The sequence below is a fragment of the Schistocerca americana genome, chromosome 1, assembly GCF_021461395.2.
Source record: "Schistocerca americana isolate TAMUIC-IGC-003095 chromosome 1, iqSchAmer2.1, whole genome shotgun sequence".
In the NCBI taxonomy this organism is placed as follows: domain Eukaryota; kingdom Metazoa; phylum Arthropoda; class Insecta; order Orthoptera; family Acrididae; genus Schistocerca; species Schistocerca americana.
In genome coordinates, this window is record NC_060119.1 from 644,750,680 (window position 1) to 644,763,285 (window position 12,606).

The window sequence follows — 12,606 nt, forward strand, 5'->3', positions numbered from 1 at the left end:
TAGTTTGATATCAAAAGCGTGCTCATATGGATGAGGAGGAGAGAGCAGTAGTTGGGTTTTCCCAGAGGGGTGGGAGGGGGAGGGTTCCTCAGAAGGACAGACTATCACATGAGGGTCATAAATTAACCAGAGAGGGTCATAAACCAATTGGCATAATAGTAGGTTAAGGGCTTGGGAGAGGTATATTGCCCCCAAATATATGCCCACCTGCAAAAAAAAAAAAACGGGCTCAGGATCAGTTTTGTCCCACTATTGTCACCACTGAAAGAAAATGATCTGAGTTCGATTCCTTGTCGACTATAAAACTATGGTCTATCAAGGAGCTTTATAACAGCTCATATTCCTGTTCAGAATAAAACATTCATTCTGAAATAACTTACGACAGTGGACATGAAAGGAATGACTTCACAACCGGTACATCGGTAATATGGTAGCCCCACTGTAGCACAGTGCGAGGGGTTGTTGGGGTTATTTTGGGGGAGGAGACCAGACAGCAGGGTATCGGTCTCATCGGATTAGTGAAGGATGGGGAAGGAAGTCAGCCGTGCCCTTTGAAAGGAACCATCCCGGAATTTGCCTGGAGCGATTGAGGGAAATCACGGAAATCTAAATTAGGTTGGCCGGACGCGGGATTGAGCCGTCGTCCTACCGAATGCGAGTCCAGTGTGCTAACCACTGCGCCACCTCGCACGGTAGTTGCACAATGCCATCAAGCACATGGCAATCGGCAATTTCTCCCTGGCTATGATCAAGGACTAACTAGCCGAACGTTCGTGCTGTTCAGCTTATTTGACTGGGCTGGAAACTTAGGTTTGTTATTTGGGGACTTAATGATATGCGGGGAAATGAAACTTTCGCGTATGCGACCAGTTTTTGGTTACATTGTGTGTAGCATGTATGCAGAAACAGAGAAATCGGTGCAGAACAGGAAGAAAGTGGGACTGCACATCAGTCAACTAACTGTTGAATTAATACTTTCCATTATACACCACTGAGAGTAACTAGTATGGGACTTTTATTTATATCTACAAGATAACTCGCAACATGTGACATACTTCGTGGACTAAGTATTACCGACGTACTAATAATGGGATTCGCCTGTATACGAGTTGCTAATGGTGACAGCGCGGCGTGACTTCTGGTAGCGGCGCGACGTCCACAATGCAGCGGCTGTTAACTCGTCCACCAATTATAACTTCATTCTGCGGAAGTAATTACAGAGAGTAGCTCTCGAAACAGCTCTGAGTTATTTCACAAACCGCAGGCAGGGGCGCAGGCATCGTGTTCGTAGCAGGACTGGTTACGCGAGAAGCGTTGGTTTAACTGGACACCGATGGCTTAGTTTCATGATTAGCACTCTACAGATGAAACAATAGAAATGGTAGCAGTATGTTGCAGTGACGACATGTCTGCGTCCTTGCAGTTCAGAGTCATCAACGGTGGTTGGGAGAACGTGTGGTGAGAATACAAAAATTGCCCACGTCAACTGAATGGACACTTTCGATGAACAACAGTATCGTCGGCTGTTACATTCTAAACGGCGGTTCTCTCCACGCACACACACACACACACACACACACACACACACACACACACACATTATTAAAATTAAATAGCTAGTTACTAGACGTTGTCTGCTTACACACCTGTCTAAAAACAAACACAGATCTGGCAAACAACACCGAAAGTTATCAATTTTCCACATTTATCGGTTTTTCCACTATTTTAACATCTCACTCCTCTGACACCGTCACATCACCTCAAGAGTACTAGTCGTGTACTAGCGCAACAGCATGTTTACGATAGTGCGTCATATATGTACTAAGCTTGGTTCAAGATACATCAGACTTTCCAGAGGCATATTTAAATATCATCAACATGTACATTTAGCAAACAGCACTGGAAACGAAGAAAAATGTGGACCAAGAATTAAAGTTCAGAGAAAATAAATAAAAACTCTGAGATTTGTTGATGATATCGTAATTCTGTTAGAGACATCAAAGGACTTGGAAGACAGTGTCTTGAAAGGGAGATACAAGATTAACATCAACACACTGGAAAGTAGGCGAATTAAATCAGATGACGCTGTGGGAATTAGAGTAGGAAACGATACCCTGAAAGTAGTAGATGGCTTTTGCTAACTGGGCAATAAAATAACTGATGATGGCCGAAGTAGAGACGATATAAAATGTAGAGTGGCAATGGTAAGAAAGGCATTTCTGAAGAAGAGAAGTTTGTTAACTTCGAATATAGATTTCAGTGTTAGGAAGTCTTTCCTGAAACAATTTGTATGGAGTGTAGCCATGTATGGAAATGAAACATGGACGATAAAAAGTTTAGACAAGAAGAGACCAGAAGTTTTTGAAATTTGGTGTTACAGAATAATGCTGAAGTTTAGATGGGCAGATCACATAACTAATGAGGAGATACTGAACAAAACTGGGGAGAAGAAATTTTTGGCACAACTTGACTAGAAGAAGGAATCGATTGACAGAGACACATTCTGAGACATCATTGGAACAGCAATTAAGTATTAGATGGAACGTTGGGGGGGAGGGGGGAGGGGGGAAGGGGTAAGGAGGGAGTAAAAGTCGTGAAGTGAGACCAAGAAATGAAAAAATAAGTACATTCAGAAGGATGCAAGTTGCAGCAGTTATTCGAAGATGAAGAGTCCTGCACAGGATAGAGTAGGATGAAGAGCTACATCAAACCAGTCTGTAGACTGAAGACCGGCGCTAGCGAACCGAAATGCCTTGGTGTATTAAAAGCATTCTAATTTGTCAATATTTCTTCTTTCTCCCAGGTAGAAAGTCGAAAGTGTATCAAGCTGGATCGAAATTTCTCCATGTTCCAGACCCACTGTATATACACCCATACATACACAGATTATTTACATCTCAAACGTTTCCACATATTGCTGAGAACGTTGCCCGTATTTCTACTAAAGTTGTTTTCACAGACGCTTTGAGTCTCATTAATTTGAAGAGAAGGCTAAAATCCGTGACAGCTGAAATCACCTGTGGTTATACGAACACGTATATTCGAGTGGTATATGCTGAGGATAGAGGATATTTTATATCGTACGATGAAGACGACGCTTTGAATGATGTCTCATCGTTAGAGTCGATGTACGCTGTAGTCGCTGGAGGATCCAGGACGTCATTTATAGCTTTGAATTTCCATCTCTAGTCTGTCAGTTGCTTTCCTGACGTAGAAAATCAAAGGTATTCTTTAAATATTGAAATTTTTACATGATAGTTCACCGAATAAGTTTCGTGCAATAAAACTGGCTCAGAAAGATTCATAATTTCAGCCGATTGTTTGTGGACAACGAAATTAAGAGTATGCCGCGGGGGTTCCATCACCAACGAATAAGCAAAAATACATGTCAGCACTTCATATTTAGAAAAAGGTTTCATAATAACATGAACTTCTGAAATTATTCTTCACCAGCACGTTTAGGGTTATAAAAGTCATGGAAAGAGGTGAATGAAGATGATTACCATCACCACGTTCTACTTCTTCTTCTTTTTCTTCATGTCCCCACGAACCCCCAGTTCAAATTACCTTGTTACCATGATGGGAAAGATGGACAAGTATTGGCGCCCCGATCTATGTTTTTCAGCACAGTTTCTGCTCTCCATGTAGCCCATCAGCAATCTGATACTTGAGTAAGCTTAAACTCAAGCCACATGAACCATTGCTTGACAAGAAATTTTCACGAAACCCCTCTTACGTTAGTTTGTTGTCGATAATAACAGTTCTAGTTTCCGAGGTACTGTTCCGAGGTTCCAAGTAACTCTTTGCTGTGACTCTGCCACATAGAGCAACAGTAGCCCATACACTTGTTCACTGTCAACTAAAACATCTGATAACCCCACTCTCTACCACCAGAGTCCCACGTCATATTCCCTGTTTCCTAAATGCATTCACAATTTTTTCTATTCTGTGGAGCCCCTCCGTTCACCATTTAAGGAATCGTGTAGAATGATTTGTCGCATTCGGTACAGCTGTTCGGACCTACATATCAAGTTCACAGTCTTCGCAAGAAATAGCAGTTATGCTTGAAAATAATACTAACAGCGTGGAGTTCCTTGTTGTGGATGAAGATAGACTGAACGAAATTTTGACGCTGTACGCCACGTAAAGATCAAAATGTGTAGCCGGATTTTTCAATTTTTTTAACGTTTTTCATCATAATGAAATTTTCACTCTGCAGTGGAGTGTGCGCTGATATGAAACTTCCTGGAAATTTAAATGCATGTGCGGACCGAGACTCGAATTTGGGATCTTTGTCTTTCGCCGGCAATTGTTCTACCGACTGAGCCTTCCAAGCACGAATGAGGACGCGTCCTCACAGATTTAAGCCAGAGTTTTCGAGTTCGAGACGCTGTCAGGCACACACTTTTAACCTCCCAGGAAGTTTCATATCGGCGCAAACTCCACTGCAGAGTAAAAATTTCATTCTGGAATCATCCTCCAGGCTGTAGGTAGGCCTTGTCTCTGCAATATCCTTTCTTCCCCTGCAAGATTCGCAGGAGAGCTTCTGTGGAAGTTTGGAAGGTAGGAGACGAGGTATTGACCGAATTAAAACCATGAGGACGAGTCGTGAGTCGTCCTTGGGTAGGTCAGTCGGTAGAGCACTTGCCCGCGAAAGGAAAAGGTCGCGAGTTAGAGTCTCAGTCGGGCGCACAGTTTTAATCTGCCAGGAAGTTTCAACTGTTTTTGTGTTTGCATTTCGCTATGATGGGTGTAACAGATGATTTTCATATGTTTTTGACATCTTCACACATCAGCTTGTTCCAAAGAAGAGAGCGGCCTATACTGGTCTTCCAGCTGTAACTGCAAAAGTTAAAGTCTATTGTATGTGACAGGCGAAATTATTTTTTCTACGCTTTCTCCAGAGAACATCGAATACATTTGGAACTTAGGATACGTTGAGTGCAGTACGACAGCTATGACTGAAATATATGAGCTACACTTCACAACTTACCTTTGTGCTAAATAAACATTATCTGCGATCTCTAACATAACTAGATGAAACCTTTATTATTAAATTTGGAATAACTGAATCAGCTGCAGTGTCACAGTCCGATTTGTGTACCTTTGTCCTCAAAAGAATATCTCCAGAATCATGAAACTGCTTTACCATATTGGACACTAAGGTTCAGCACAGTCGGAGAAACTAAAGCAATCCTGTTTTCTCTGGCAGTGAAAAAAAATTAATATTTTAAGAAGCAAATGAATGAAAAAGCATTTTTAATCAGTTAGTTGAGAGCAGAAGGGAGCGTGTGTAAAACAGCCGCACGTTAAATCCTATTAGCAGCTTCCCTGTGATAGTCTCCATTTCCTTACAGAAGCCCCAGTGCGGAAGTTAAACGCTTTTCATAATGAACAGGCGGCCCGGAGCCGCGGAACTTCCATTAGCTTAACACCGCGCTTTGTCTCAGGCGCGGCGAGCGCGCACAGTTCTTCGCATGACTGTATTTGCTAACCTAGTTTATTTTACCTAATGAAATGCTTTCTGGCCTTCATGTTTTGACTTGCTAACGCATTTTGCTGTAAACCCTAACACGAGAGCGGCGCTCTACGTCGAACCATTTTGAATTTGCAGATTTCCATACCAATAAGAGATTGAGAAACCACTGCTACTCCGCCTTGCTTTTCTTGGTCTGTAGTTTGTTAGTTACGTAACCACCTATCACATGAGCAATCTGCAGTGAAAATGTCTCTCGGCATCATTTCAAGATACACGTTGACATTATAAGACAGTAATATCTGTTAGAACGTTTAGCGTTTGTAGTGGAAACAACCGAAAGATGCACAAGCTGCTGCCGGACTTCAAGTGCAAGGGCGAATAGAGGTTCAGACACAACATGAGCTAGGTGAACCGTACCGATACTTCAGTATAACAGAAATCATGAGCAGCAAGCGACTGCAGTGAGCTGGACATATGACTCCGTTGGAAGACGAAAGGTGCCCACGGAATTTCCTAGTTGGCTCACCCAGGTAAAGCTAGGGAAGTGTTGACCTACAACAGTCAGAGACAGATGTGGTCGGATGGCAGATGGCAGCGACGGATAGAAGAAGACAGAGAAGGATATCTGTAACGGCGCGCGGTTCTTTGGGCCTGATCGCGAGAAAGTAAGTCCATAGACATGACATTGTCACACGTATCAGACAATAGCTGAACACAACCTTTTGTGATTTTGTACGATGTTTTACATCCAGATAAGATATATGAGGACTTGAAATTAAATTAAATTATTTAATAACTAAATTAAAATAGGAGCTGTTGCTTTATTTTGAGACCAGTGCATAATTACACCATAGCTGCAATGAAATCTGGTTCATTTATTTACTTTTCAAATTTATCAGTAATTTCTTTTTTCAAACAGTTTTAAGACTCGGTAACATTTTTACACTTTTTATTCCTTTCACTAAAACACAAGGTGGGCTAGAGCTCTATTCTCGCAATGGGTTAGAGGAGTTTCCAATTTCGAATTTGCCTTAAAACGAAGGGAAAATTCCCGGTAACTTTGGACAGAACCGAGGATTAAAGAAATTTTTTACTTTATTTCTGAACCAAAGGTTTGAACGCCTACTGTATGTCCGTATACGTGTTACCGTCTGTAGCAAGTTAAATCAGTCACTCGCCTGATATTAATTGCTGTGTATCGGATAATGGTTTCCCTTTAAACCGAAGTTCATGTTTATCAAGGTGATGTTCGTGCACGTAGGGTATATATGGAGCTCCCAGAAGTAAACTACTAAGTTTCCACAGGCACAGTGTGATGAACACAACTGATTTTCCTTGAAAGAATTGTAGGGTACAACTATGAAAATTTCGAAACATTGGTATATGACTCAGGAGTAAAATCAGATAAATGTTGAAATATTTTAGCGATGATTAGTTGCTCAGGACTATTTTAAGTCTACCTCGTTTGAAAATTAGCTTCCTCAATGTGATACATCGTATCTCCAAACCAAAGTATCTTCTGAATAGTTGCTCTGACAATGACGTCAGTTATCTAAGACGTTGTACAGCGTACAGTTCGCATTTTATCTCACGACGCTTCAGTTCAGTCTTTATATATACATGATAATTTTATTCTTAGGAATTTGCCTTACACTTCACTCTTTATGAACGCTTTTGATTCCTACTCACATTCTTCAAGACTTTCGGCAAGTCATTAGTATTAGTAACTATAGCAAGATTTCTGTCAGCGAATGAAATACACGAGACATAGAAAACTGAATGCTTCGTTTCCATATATAGCGTGTTGTGTGTGATCAGTGCCGCTGTTATACGAATTTTAGTCCCATGGACAATCAGTAATTCCATTAGGGGACAACGTTGTATCTTGATACACTTTTCACACTTTCGCGTCTAGCCTGCTCTGTAATAAAAGTTTAGTACATTTTCTTATTCTATTTAGAAGTAATAGCGTTTACTTGGTGTGCTACATTCCTTTTGAGGAATTACAAAAATTACCCTGGGCAAGTAAGATATTTACAAACGCCAAAACTGTTCCATGGTACAACATAGTCATGTACCAAGGAACAAATATTCTATCGAAATTTAAAAGCATTGCAACTGAAAAAATCTTTACTCTATTTAGTGATCTGTTACATTATTAGTCTACTACACAGCATTAACTGGTACGTGAAATCAAATTAGGCGGCAGTATTATCAAAAATTAGCTTCAAGTTAAATACATTTTGAAACTGAAGCTATTGGAAACAAACATAAATTTCCACTTTCAAGACAATTAAAATTGTTAAGACATTAACTCAGTTCATCTGTAAGTATCACGTGTTCCATGTCAAAGACCTTTCTTTTTTTTAAAAAAAAAGAAAGAAAAGTTACAAGATGCAGTACGACTGCGAAGTCGCACAGATCTTTACTCACCACAAAACTCAGTAACTGAAGAAGTAAATATCCTCCAAATACCTTTAATATATTACACAGTACTTAAATATGTACAACTCGTAATATCTGCAACACTGCTCAAAACACGATCTCATGCCTCACAACAAACAAAGCAAAAAATGCCGGATACTGCTTATGGAGGTCACTAGCACGTGTTGCTTCAAGTTATTCTGAAATCAGCCATTAGATTGAAACACCGAAGAGGAAACAACATGTCTTCCTATGTACACTATTTTTCAAGTACAGCGCTTTCTTCCTCTTCTTACATAGCACTTTACAGTTAAGTAAGACATCCATTATAAGTGATCTAGCACTGCTAAGTCAGACAGAACTGTTAAGTTAATCTGAGTGAGTGATACTAATAAAAGCTTTCTGGGTATAGAGCCGCGTCATGTAAAAAATAACTGTCACTGACGTTTCGATAACCGTTGCACGTGATGCAGCTGTACGACCAGGAAACTGACTCGTAGTGGTGGTCTACTCGCTGACCATACAATGAAGGCTTTCACGACCGGACGTTTCAGCTGCAGAGAATTCTTCCGAGTTGTATGGCCGTGGTCCATGGAACTCTTCAATCCCTGACGTTTCGTCCAAGGCTACGTTGTACAACTTCGGATTGCTCTGAGTCTTGCCGACTGACAGTCGCCAGGTACTGAAGAGTTCCATGGACCACGGCCATACAACCCGGAAGATTTCTCTTCAGCTGCTACTCGCTGACATTGAACAATAGGCCATTACCTTTCTGCGACGCGCTCGGAGCCTCACAAAATAGAAAGTCGTAACGCGTCATAATTAAATTATGATGAAATAGTTGGACTCTGCGGATTGTGACTGAGATTAAAATCTTTCACCTTTTATATACTACGAAAGTATTTCTTTATCTTTGATAATCTTAGTCTAGCTAAAGCGTCTTTACACATGTTTTCCACAGTTGCACTGAAAGCTGTTTGGTTCCCATGTTATTGATGGCAACAACAGTAATAGAAATGGTTCTATGCTGGGACGATAAAACCGCAAAGCAACAGTAGTAGCGACCATAAGCGTTGTGGTGAAGAGCACTTGGCATAAGGCTTATAAAGGTTACTACACCCGGACCTGATTACATACATACAGCCGGCGGTGTGGCCGAGCGGTTCTAGGAGCTTCAGTCTGGAACCGCGCGACCGCTACGGTCGCAGGTTCGAATCCTGCCTCGGGTATGGATGTGTGTGATGTCCTTAGTTAGGTTTAAGTAGTTCTAAGTTCTAGGGGACTGATGACCTCAGATGTTGGGTCCCATAGTGCTCAGAACCATTTGAACATACATACACCATTGTTACAATAATCTAAAATTCTGGAGTACTTGATAAATTAAGTCACCACCAACACTTCAGGCTACTCAAAAAAAGCGTCTCATCGTCCTAGTAGTCTTGCCGCATTTTTTGATTATTTCAGTAACTTCTCTCCTGTTGTGAACTTCGCCGTTACTTCAACATGATAACAACCTTACAAGACCTGCACTACAGAAAAATTAATGACATGTACGCGAGAATCGCTGTAGTTGATGAGAAATTTCCTATTAAATATCCAGTGAATTAAATCATGTGCAGATTCATTGTCATATCATGTTCTGTACCTCAGTCCCAAGCATTACCTGTAGCTTTAGGTACCGAGTGATCAAAAAGTCAATTTAAATTTGAAAGCTCAATAAACCACGGAATAATATAGGTAGAGAGGTAAAAATTGACACACATGTTTGGAATGACATGGGGTTTTATTAGAACCAAAAATAAAACAAAGTATTGCTAGACGCGTGAAAGATCTCTTGCGCGCGTCGTTTGGTGATAATCGTGTGCTCAGCCGCCACTTTCGTCATGCTTGGCCTCCCAGGTGCGCAGACCTCAGTCCGTGCTGTTATTGGCTTTGGGGTTACCTGAAGTCGCAAGTGTATCGTGATCGACCGACATCTCTAGGGATGCTGAAAGACAACATCCGACGCCAATGCCTCACCATTACTCCGGACGTGCTTTACAGTGCTGTTCCCAACATTATTCCTCGACTACAGCTATTGTTGAGGAATGATGGTGGACATATTGAGCATTTCCTGTGAAGAACATCATCTTTGCTTTGTCTTACTTTGTTATGCTAATTATTGCTATTGTGATCAGATGAAGCGCCATCTGTTGGACATTTTTTTAACGTTTGTATTGTTTTGGTTCTAATAAAACCCCACCCATGTCATTCCAAGCATGTGTGTCAATTTGTACCTATCTGAATAAATCACGGAATAATGTAGTTTTAAAATTTATACTGACTTTTTGATCACCCGTTATATCCGTATCAGGGTTTGACTTAACCAATTAAAAATGTTAAAGCGCTCTACCTGCAACTTTCAGTCTTGAGCAGTCACGACCCCTACTGCAATGTTTCTCACAGTATCAACCTAAGACCTTGTAAGAAATCTTTTGTCGCCAGTAACTTGCAATAAACTCAACAAATTACAGCTGTGTCAAATGGTAGCCGTCAGATATGCTCAATGACCAATAATTTTTGTAACTGAAAAAATGGAGGTGAAGCGAAAATAATTTTAAAAACAGAGAGGGAGAGCAACTAGAAAGATCTGCAACATGATGAAGTCCCTCTCCAGATCTAACCCCTAAACTCTATTCACTTTCGTTGCTGTCCTTTCTTGACGAAATGTGTGTTGTCTCTTGGCTTCAGGTGGGTAGAAGGCAGTGATAAGCACGTTAATCACAATGACAGAGAGGGAAAATGGAAAAGTAAAACCAGGTGGAATGAAAAAATCTGCAGCTTCTGAATAGAACCGAAAGAATCTGATGGGCGGATAACGATGAACATTGCGGCCTAAGTTCTCACTCCATGAGCCGCTGTGAAGAGGACTGAACATCAAAACAGAAAAATTGCGCTACACTCTATCTTTACCCTGAGGCCTTATTTTACTGATTAACCTTCTGTTCAACAATAGCATACTAAAAGATTGCCTCCATGTCGAATGCTATGAAACAGCTACCTCAACTACAGAAACAGCTACTGGAAAAAGGATTATTAGTTTCAAGGGGTATCGAACGTTTATTTACAAATGTTTACTGAATCTATAGACTCACAATTTACAATTATCGCATTGGATAACTGGTTTCGGTTATCACAGCAACCATATTCTTGTCATACACATTTTCCGAATAAATGTCCGTCAACTGTCTATACTTCATTTCTTCATTTTATTATGTGCATTTTGGAACGGAAACATCATCTTCAAGGTTTGCAAGTTCATAATTGATAGGAAAGACGTATTTATTTAACAGTGTAACCTCACTCAGACCGCAGTGAAAAACTCGACTGAACTTGTAAACAGTGATGCTGCAAATTTCCCTCCGAAATACGAAGTAAACATGCTGCTTCATACTTGATGTCGCGCCGTCAAAATGAAGTGAAAATTTTATTCACAGAACCTGAAAATAAATAGGAGACTAACCGCATCTCCGCTTAAATACGCGGTGGCTCTGTTCTGCTATCCACGTTACTTATGAAACTGATGTATTAAAGCAGGTGCTCGAAATCGGAACCTTTGCCTATTTGCTCGCAACTCCTGTACTGATTGCGCTGTCCGGACACGAGTCACGACCTGCGCTCACTGTCTACGTCTGTAGTACTACTCTAGCACTTTCATCCTAGCACAATATTCATAGTCTGTGTATCGTTCTCATAATTATCACCTATACCAAATCACAACTGAACTTGTTTAGCATACAGAGATACACCCACATCTACATAATTACTCTGCAAATCACAATTAACTTCTTAGCACGGGTTCATCGAACCGCCCTCAAGCTATTCCTCTACCGTTCCGCTATCGAGCAGCGCGCGGGAAAAACGAAAGCTTTAATCTTTTCGTGCGAGACCTAATCTCTCTTATTTTATTATGGTGATCATTCCTCTCTACACAGGTGAGCGCCACAAAATATTTTCACACTGTGAGGACAAAGTTGATGAGTGAGGTTTCATTAGTATATCCTGCCGCAAAGTAAACCGCCTTTGCTTTAGTGACTGCCACCCCAATTCGTGTATCAGATCCGTAGCACTCTCTCCGCTGTTTCGCGATAATACCAAACGACCTGCTCTTCTTTGAGCTTCTTCGATGTCCTCCGTCACTCCTATCTGAAACAGATCCCACACCGCACAGCAGCACTCCAGAAGAGGTAGAACAAGCCTTAGCGTAAGCAGTCTCTTTAGTAGACCTTCCATTTTCTAAGTGTTCTGCCAATAAAATACAGTCTTTGCTTTGCTTTCCCCACAACACTATGTTTGTGATCGCTCCAATTTAAGTTATGCCTAACTGTAATCTCTAAGTATTTAGCGGGATTTACAAAAAAATTGTTCAAATGGCTCTAAGAACTATGGCACTTAACATCTAAGGTCAACAGTCCCCTATACTGGGAACTACTTAAACCTAACTAACCTAAGGACATCACACACATCCCTGCCCGAGACAGGATTCGAACCTGCGACCGTAGCAGCAGCGCGGTTCCGGACTGAAGCGCCTAGAACCACTCGGTCACAGCGGCCGGCAGGGATTTACAGCCTTGAGATTTGTTTCATGCTGTAACCGAAATTTAGTGAATTTCTTTTATTATTCATGTGGATCCCTTCACAGTTTTCATAATTTAGATTCAATT

General features: G+C 41.0%; 1 protein-coding gene across 1 annotated transcript in view; it reads right to left on the bottom strand.

Annotated features, from left to right (window-relative positions):
* The window catches only part of LOC124585186 (serine/arginine repetitive matrix protein 3-like), a 58,977-nt gene that overhangs the window by 26,016 nt on the left and 20,355 nt on the right, over nt 1-12,606 (bottom strand). The gene's annotated exons all lie outside the window — the stretch shown is intronic.